The sequence below is a fragment of the Tupaia chinensis genome, unplaced genomic scaffold (genome assembly GCF_000334495.1).
Source record: "Tupaia chinensis unplaced genomic scaffold, TupChi_1.0 Scaffold000542_1, whole genome shotgun sequence".
In the NCBI taxonomy this organism is placed as follows: domain Eukaryota; kingdom Metazoa; phylum Chordata; class Mammalia; order Scandentia; family Tupaiidae; genus Tupaia; species Tupaia belangeri.
Genome location: NW_006160055.1, coordinates 3,349,388 through 3,357,484, shown reverse-complemented (window position 1 = coordinate 3,357,484; position 8,097 = coordinate 3,349,388). Strand labels below are relative to the sequence as shown.

General features: G+C 39.2%; 1 pseudogene; it reads right to left on the bottom strand.

Annotated features, from left to right (window-relative positions):
* Positions 1-850: 850 nt before the first annotated feature.
* Positions 851-1,724, bottom strand: LOC102479354 (40S ribosomal protein S2 pseudogene; annotated as a pseudogene).
* Between the last annotated feature and the right edge of the window lie 6,373 nt (positions 1,725-8,097).

The window sequence follows — 8,097 nt, the reverse complement described above, 5'->3', positions numbered from 1 at the left end:
TCAGAGGTCTTTCTCAAAGATTCCATGAATAATCTGAAAATGACTTTTTTTTTTTTTTGAGAGGTTTTTGCTATAGGGCACGTGCAGTTGCCAGAAAGACAGATACAGATAGAGAGACAGAAAGCAAGAAATCACCCCCAAGGGGGGGATGGCCATGCCACAATCCCTTCTCCTCCATTCTCCTCTAGGGATCTTGGGCATGCACGTACACATGCCCGGCGTGAGTTTAAGCCATCGAGTCTGGGACTCAAACCACAGTCAACTACATGGGAGTCCAGTAACATAGCCATTATGCCAACTGCTGGGCCCTGAAAATTATCTTTAAAAATAATTTGAGTATCAGACTGGCACACCTAGTATCTTGATGACCAACCTAAATTTGCTTTTGCCTTTAAAGAACAGAAATTATAGTTTTCATGATCTTAGGGGAGCTAAAGAGGCCCTTAATTTTTTTTTCAATTCAATATGATAAACTTATTTTAAAGTTACCTTGAGTTACTTTAATTAGAAAATTTAGCAAGTTGGGACTAGCGATGGCATAATAGTTATGTCACTGGACTCCCATGTAGTTGACCAGGTTCAAGTCCTGGACCTAGCAGCTTAAAACTCATGCCAGATGCATGCACATGTGTACCCAAAATCTTAAGAGAGGAATGCAGGATAAAGGTTTGGGTTGTGGCCATTCTTCCTGGGGGATGATTTCTTGCTCTCTGTTTCTCAGTCTCTGTCTCTTTGGTGAGCACATGTACCCTAAAGCAAACATTTCTCTCTAGGAAAAAAAAAGTTTAGCAAGTCTTATTTTTTTTTTTCCCCCAGGCTTAATTCACTTTATTCTTGCTGTATGAAAGCCCTATGTTGTGGCCACAGTTGGATCCTGGGTCTTCTGCACGGAGACTGTGGTGTGGGTCTTGACGAGATGGTCAATGAATTCTAATAGGGAGACTTGGTGAATATAATCTCTTTCCAGAGCTCAGGGGTCAGATAGCTGTAGGTCTTGGAGATGGCATTAAAGGTGGCCTTGGTGAAGTTGCCCAGGGTGACAGGGCAGCCCCGGGCTGAGGTGTAGCAGTCATCGATGATGGCCATCATCAGGAGCTTCTTGGGCACAGGAGCAGAGACAATGCCAGTGCCTCCGGGGGCAGGAATGAGGTACGCCAGCACAGAGTCACAGCGCCAGTCACCTTGCAAGGGACAGTGTGGCGCTTGCTGATCTTGTGCCCCCAGTAGCCTCTCCACACTGGGACAATGGAGAGTTTGGTCAGGATGATGACCCCTCGAATGGCAGTGGCCACCTCCTTGGAGCACTTCACACCCAAACCAACATGGCTATTGTAGTCCCCGATGGTGACAAATGCCTTGAACTTGGTCTGCTGGCCAGTGTGAGTCTGCTTCTGCACAGGCATGGTCTTTAGAACCTCATCCTTGAGAGATGCTCCTAGGAAGAAGTCGATGATCTCAGACTCCTTGATGGGCAGGGAGAAGAGATATCTCCTCCAGAGATTTGATCTTCATGTCTTTGACCAGGTGGCCCAGTTTGGTGAACAGGATCCACTCCCTGTCCTTGACCTTGCCTCCGCGAGCTCCGCGGCTGCAGCCCTGGCCCCAGCCACAGCCCGGCCTGGACCATGGGGGCTACTGAGCCCTCCATGGAAGCCACCGTGGCCTCCTATCCCAGGAACCCCAGGGCCTCCAGGCCTTGCCGCTGCACCGTCGTCTTCTGCCATTTGCTGCTCTCTCTGAGATGAAGCTAGCAAGTCTTTAGGAATTGACATAATTAGTAATTAACAACATCCTCTAATTCCAGTATTGCCCAAAAGGACTCCAGGTTGCCATGGTTTCTCCCTGTTTACTTCGTAATGCCTGAAATTCCATCATCAATGCTTCATTCTATTTACTTACAACTTTGATCTTTACAAAAATTCAAGTAACTGTTGAAAGACTAACACGGAGGTATTGACCGTGTTCACTAATGTTCTCAAACAGAGGTCTACAGCTCTGTGGGAGTTCTCATATATATTCTTCATTTATTTTGTATTTTACTTCCAAAATAATATATTTTTATTAATCATAACATCAAATCTCTTTTGCATTGGTAGTTAGCAATTATAAGGCATTTATTCTTGCGAAGTGAATGAGAACTTTTTTATTTAGAGTTCTTAAGTTTTTCAGATTTAGAGACATAGAGCTGAACACCAATATAAATGCATGGTCTGATGGTGAGTTTTACTGGGAGGGAAATGAAGGTCCCAGTGGAAAAAACAGTGGTGCTGGGATGACTAGGACAGCAAAGATAGATGTTCCTTCTTTAGTGCCACATACAGAATGGCCTTTTGAAGTAGAGGTAGGTTCTTAACTGCTGCAAACAGTGGACCAAGAACATATGGCAGGTTGAGCTAAGAGCGAAACCAGGAATAAACGTAGGACAAAGGGTGGGGACTGTGGCTAGGAGTGGGGCCATCATAGAAGGCCTGGAAGCAAATCGTTGGCATTGTCTTTCCTTTTAAAAAATCATCCATGCTGTTTCTGTTTCAGCAAGCTGTTTATCTTGGGCCAGCCAAATGGAATGTGAGGCCAAGAAAATGGGAAAGCTAAGCACAAGAAGTTGTGTCACTTGTCCAAGATCACACAAGAAGGTACAGTAATAGCAGAGTCAACAGGCCACAGAATAGTCCTAGCTTCCTGTTCGCAGCTCTGGCTTTGGATGACTCATTGTCCCTGGTTCCGTCTCAGGCACACACTCTATGACCCAGGATTATCTGATCAGCCTTAAGAGGGAAAGTTGCACACTTTTAAGTGGTCTTTCTATTCCCTCTCCACCACTTTCTTGAGAATTTGGATTATCATTGTTTCTTATTTCACCTTTTTTTGTTTTTGTTTTTGTTTTTGTTTTTTGAGAGGTTTTTGCTATAGGGCGCGTGCGCTCGCCAGACAGACAGAGAGAGACAGAGAGATAGAAAGTGAGAAATCACCCCCGGGGGGGATGGCCACACCGCAATCCCTTCTCCTCTATTCTCCTATTGGGCTCTTGGGCACGCACGCACAAGCACCCGGCGTAAGTTTTAAGCCTCCGGTATGCTAACCGCAGTCGACTCCATGGGAGTCCAGCAACATAGCCATTACGCTAACTTCTGGTCTGTGCCCTGTGTGAGTTTTAAGCCGCTGAGTCTGGGACTTGGACTACAGCGAACTTTAGCAGTGTCCCAAAGATTATGGAGACTCATGTCCTCATTGTCATTGGCTTCCATATCTCTTTTGATTTCAGTATTTATTTCTTCAGTAGTTTTGAAGTCATTCAGGAGCAGGTTATTTAGTTTCCGTTTATTTGTATGTTTTTGAGAATTTCTCTTGAAATTAAAATCAAGTTTAATTCCATCATGGTTGGAGAAGATGTTGAATATAGTTTCTATGCCTTTGAATCTGTAGCGGCTTGCCTTATGCCCTATTGTGTGGTCAATCTTCTAAAAATTTCCATGTGGAAGTGAGAAAAATGTATATCTCGTGGTTTTTGGGTGGAAAGTTCTATAGATGTCTGTTAGGTCCATTTGTTTTGTGACTTCATTTAGATTCTTTATTTCTTTTCTTAGTTTTTGTCTAGATTATCTGTCCAGAGGAGATAGTGAGGTGTTGAGGTCCCCAACAATTACTGTGTTGCAGTCTGTTTCTTCTTTTAGATCTAGCAGTCTTTCCTTCACGTATTTGGGTGCTCCTGGGTTAGGTACATAGATATTTATAAGCATTATATCTTCTTGATAGATTAACCTTTTTACTACAATATAGTGCCCTTTGTTTCTTCTAACAGTTTTTGTCTTAAAGTCTATTTTGTCAGAAATTAGTATCACGACTCCAGCTTTTTTTTTGGTTTCTATTTGCATGGAATATCTTTTTCCAGTCCTTCACTTTTAGTCTGTGTATGTCTTTATCCATGAGATGTGTTTCTTGTAGGGAACTGATAGAGGTTTTCTGTTTTCTTATCTGCCAGTCTATTTCTCTTGATTGGATAATTTAATCCATTAACATTCAATGTTATTATCAGTATTTCCGGACTCGATCCTACCTGTAAGTTGGCCATTGTCTTGGTTATCTTTTACTACTTTATCCCTGGCTGTTCATTCTTTAGTTTTCCTGGAACAGCACTCTCTTCAGAGCTTTTTGAAGAGCTGCTCTGGCGTTGGCAAATTCTTTCAGGTTTTGTTTGTCTGAGAAGATTTTAATCTTTTTTTTCCCACATGAAGTATAATCTTGCTGGATATAATAATCTTGGTTAAAATTGTTTCTCTCTGAACACTGTCAATATGTCTTCCCATTTTTTCCTTGCTTGCATTGCTTCCATTGAAAGGTCCGGTGTTAGCCTGATGGGATGACCTTTGTAGGTCACTTGTCATTTCTCCCTTGCCAATTTTAGTATCATGTCTTTATCTGTGGTCTTGGCCAGTCTGGGTAAGGTGTATCTTGGGCAAGATCTTCTTGGGTTTATTCTAGCTGGGGTCCTGTGTATTTCTTAGATCTGAATGTTTGAGTGCTTCTCTAGACTTTGGGAAGTTTTCTTCCAGGATTTCATGTAATAAATTTTCCATGTCCTTATTAGTTTCTTCACCTTCTGGGATACCAATTATTTGAATATTTGGATGTTTAATGGAATCTAGTATTTCTCGTGTATTATCCTCATGTTTTTTTGGTTGTTTTCTCTATCTTTTTGATGTTTTCTTTCTAGGTCAGAGTTTTTATCTTCTATGTTGGAGATCCAATCTTTAGTATGGTATAGTCAACTTTTAATATTTTATAGAGAGTTTTTGATTTCCTATATTACAGATTTCGTCTCTAATAGTTTTATCTGATTCTTTTTTACAGTGTCCATTTTTTCTTTCATATCGTGGAAGGACTTCCTAATCTCCTGTAGTTTGATGTCTTTTTTCTGTTCCAGTTCATTGAATTTTGTCACCATGAATGTTTTAAATTCTTTCTCTGACATTTTGGTAATTTCATCTATTTTTTCGAGAGATAGGAGGGATTTATTGTGTTCTTTTGATGGAGACTTATTTTCTGGTTTATTCAGACCTGAGGCTTGTCTTCTAATTCTAGCCATTGGGATATCTATTCAATTTTGGATACCTTTTTGGAGAATGTTTCTTTGACTTGGAGTAAGTGTGCTTCTCTTTTGCTGTGATCAGTTTCGTGCTGAAGTCTCTCTTCCGCTATTTTTGGCAATGTGCTCTCCACAGGAGAAGTCTTCTATTCTGGTGTCTGAAGAATGTTATCTCCTTTTTCACAGGTAGTTCAGTAAGAGGAGGATCCAAGGGAGCCTCACAGTACTTTCTGAAAGGGAGAGCTCTGGGGTTGGGCTGTGCCCAGTGACTGGCCCTGCCTCAGGGTCCCTGGTTTCACCAGGAGATTGGAGATGGAACTGGGTTCTGTTGGAGAGGTGGAAACTGCCTGTGTGCTTACTGAAAGGGAGAACTCTGGGATTGGGAGAGCTGGGCTGTGGCCATTGACCAGCCCTGCCTCAGAGTCCTTGGTTTTGTGAGGGGGTTAGAGATGAAATATGTATAACTTTCCTGACAAACCAATAGTTCTCAAAATCGTAGGACACCAAATGGAGTATATATGTGTTTATTAATACTTAAGTAATGAGACATAGTGGCAAGTTTAATGACTTTCATAATTCCAAAAGAGTGATGAGGGTAAATGGTATTCGAAGATATTTACAACTACTTCAGTGTGCTATAAAAATATCTGTGATTTCTATTCCAATGAATCATACTAACAGTCACAGTGGATTTGTTGCCTGCAGTAATAATTGAAGGGAATGATCATTTCAGTGTGAGGTTAGTGAAAATAAAGATGTCTTTTTTTTTTTTTAAATTCCAAGTTCAGAGGCTTTCTGAATTCTGTCTAAGAATAGATAGAGAACCCCTGTCTTGAATGATTTGATGCAATAATGGACATAATAAAATTTCTTGTTGGCTAGTTTTAAGGACAGGATTTGCATAGAAGAATCTAGTGAACTTTCAAATCTTTCCCCCTAATTTTTCCTTCCAAATTAAATTTTTTTCACATGTAAAAGTACAACTAAGCAACCTTTGATATCCTTCCAGGAAACTGGCAGCTTTAACCTTATTTCCCTCCATTTTCTTGATGTGTTAAACTTCAGAGACGCTGGACTTGGTGGTGTTGCTGTGGCCAAGGTAACTGAATGGACTCTGTCTTGAGGGCTTGATTCCTTACTTTCTCTGGCAACTCTTTAAGCAAGGGAGTGCATTTACCACTCCATTCCCACATGTTTATATATTTTTTCTTCAAAGGATTTCTTAAAACAGATGTTACCTTTCCTTGAGAGAAGCCCCCAGATGCTGTTTGTCCACAGAGAGCAGATCTTGCTGTTTCCGACTTAGGTTTTTGGGAAACAAAATTCAATTCTATTGATGTTGGTTTTTCCATGGGAATTCTTGGCTACAGTACACATAGGTACAAAAGTGCACCAACCTCATTCCATTTTAAATCTTCCCAAGAATGTATTTTGAGTACATTAATTTAACATTTCTATTCTAATAATTTCTATTAATCCAAACATCATTCCCTTATTTACTATTGGCTAAGGAAAGGTCTCTTATTAGCTAGATATTGTCTTGCTTGCCATTGTGTGATTCAAAGGTAAAAGAGAAGACCTAAAGAATAAAGTTAGATGAATTCTTCTTCTTTTTTTTTTAACTGTACAGATTTTTATAACAAGTCAAGGAATTCAGAGTATTTAATAAATGCAATAGTTACTGTAATTACAAATTATAAAAGAAGCCCTCTCACCAAAAAAATACCTTGCATATCAATTTTTTTTGCATCTAATAATGAAAAACTTTATTCTACATCAGAATATCTAGAAAATGAAGCTTCATTTGGGGCACATTATAGATGAGAAATGATCTATGTATGGTCAGTATAAAACTCAACTAGAGAATTATTTCTTAGTACCACATATTCCAAATTACCAATGCTTAAGTGAAAATAAAACATAATTTACTACCCTAAAAAGCCAAAAGTGAAATTTGATAGAATTTAAACCAGCACATATAAATGTTTTTTAAAAACATCAAATACTAGGAAAATCAAATATTAAGGAAGAGTTATGGTCTTAAACACATCTTACCAGAAAGACAAGCCATAAAATTTTTTAGCAATTTTAATTCATGATATGAAAAAAACATAATGAATTCCAGGTAACTTTCATGACAAAAAAGGGCACTTTGGTAAACTACAGAATAAACTGGTTTTCTGGAAAAATTTAGGAAAACATTTCAAGTCATTTTCAAAATATCTAATCGATGTGCTGGTCTTAAGAAAAACTTATTTAGTCTATATAGAAATTTATCTCAAAAGATGATAAGCTAAAATTATTTTTCTAAGGGCTATACATGCCCGTCAGATCAGTATAAGATGGCAACTGCAATCATCTTACAAACAAAAGGAACACAAATCAATACAAAGCCTGAAATACTTTTTTTCTGTTTTTTTTCTTGGTTCTTCTTTTTCTTTTTCTCTCTCTCTTTTCTTTTCTCCTCTCACTTTCCTCTTCTTTCTTCCTTTCTTTTCCCCCTCTTTCTTTCTTCCCCTTTCTTTCTTTCTTTCTTTCTTTCTTTCTTTCTTTCTTTCTTTCTTTCTTTCTTTCTTTCTTTCTTTCGCTTCTTTCTTGTTTCTTTTTCTTTCTCTTTCTTTTTTCAATTACCAGAGGGTGCATGTGGTCACCACAGAGAGAAAGCGATAGAGGAACAGAGAGAGGGAGGGAGAAAGGGCTAAAGTACCCCAATCTTTTTTCCATTTCTCCATGTTTTTGAGATTTCGGGCATGCACACACATGACCCAGGATGTTTTTCAAGCTGCCCAGTTTGAGATTCAAACCATGGTCAACTCTGTGAAAACTGGCTCCCTTAATCATTAGGTAATGGGACTGGCCCACTTTGCTTTCTTTTAATCCTGATTGTAAGTCAGTGATCACCATGGATGTGAGTGTTGTCTAATGTAGTTTGTAGTACAATAGCCCAAGTCTTGGTATTTTGGAACTTATTTTTTGTGTCATTACTTACATGGTGCTTAATTTCAGAGACAATA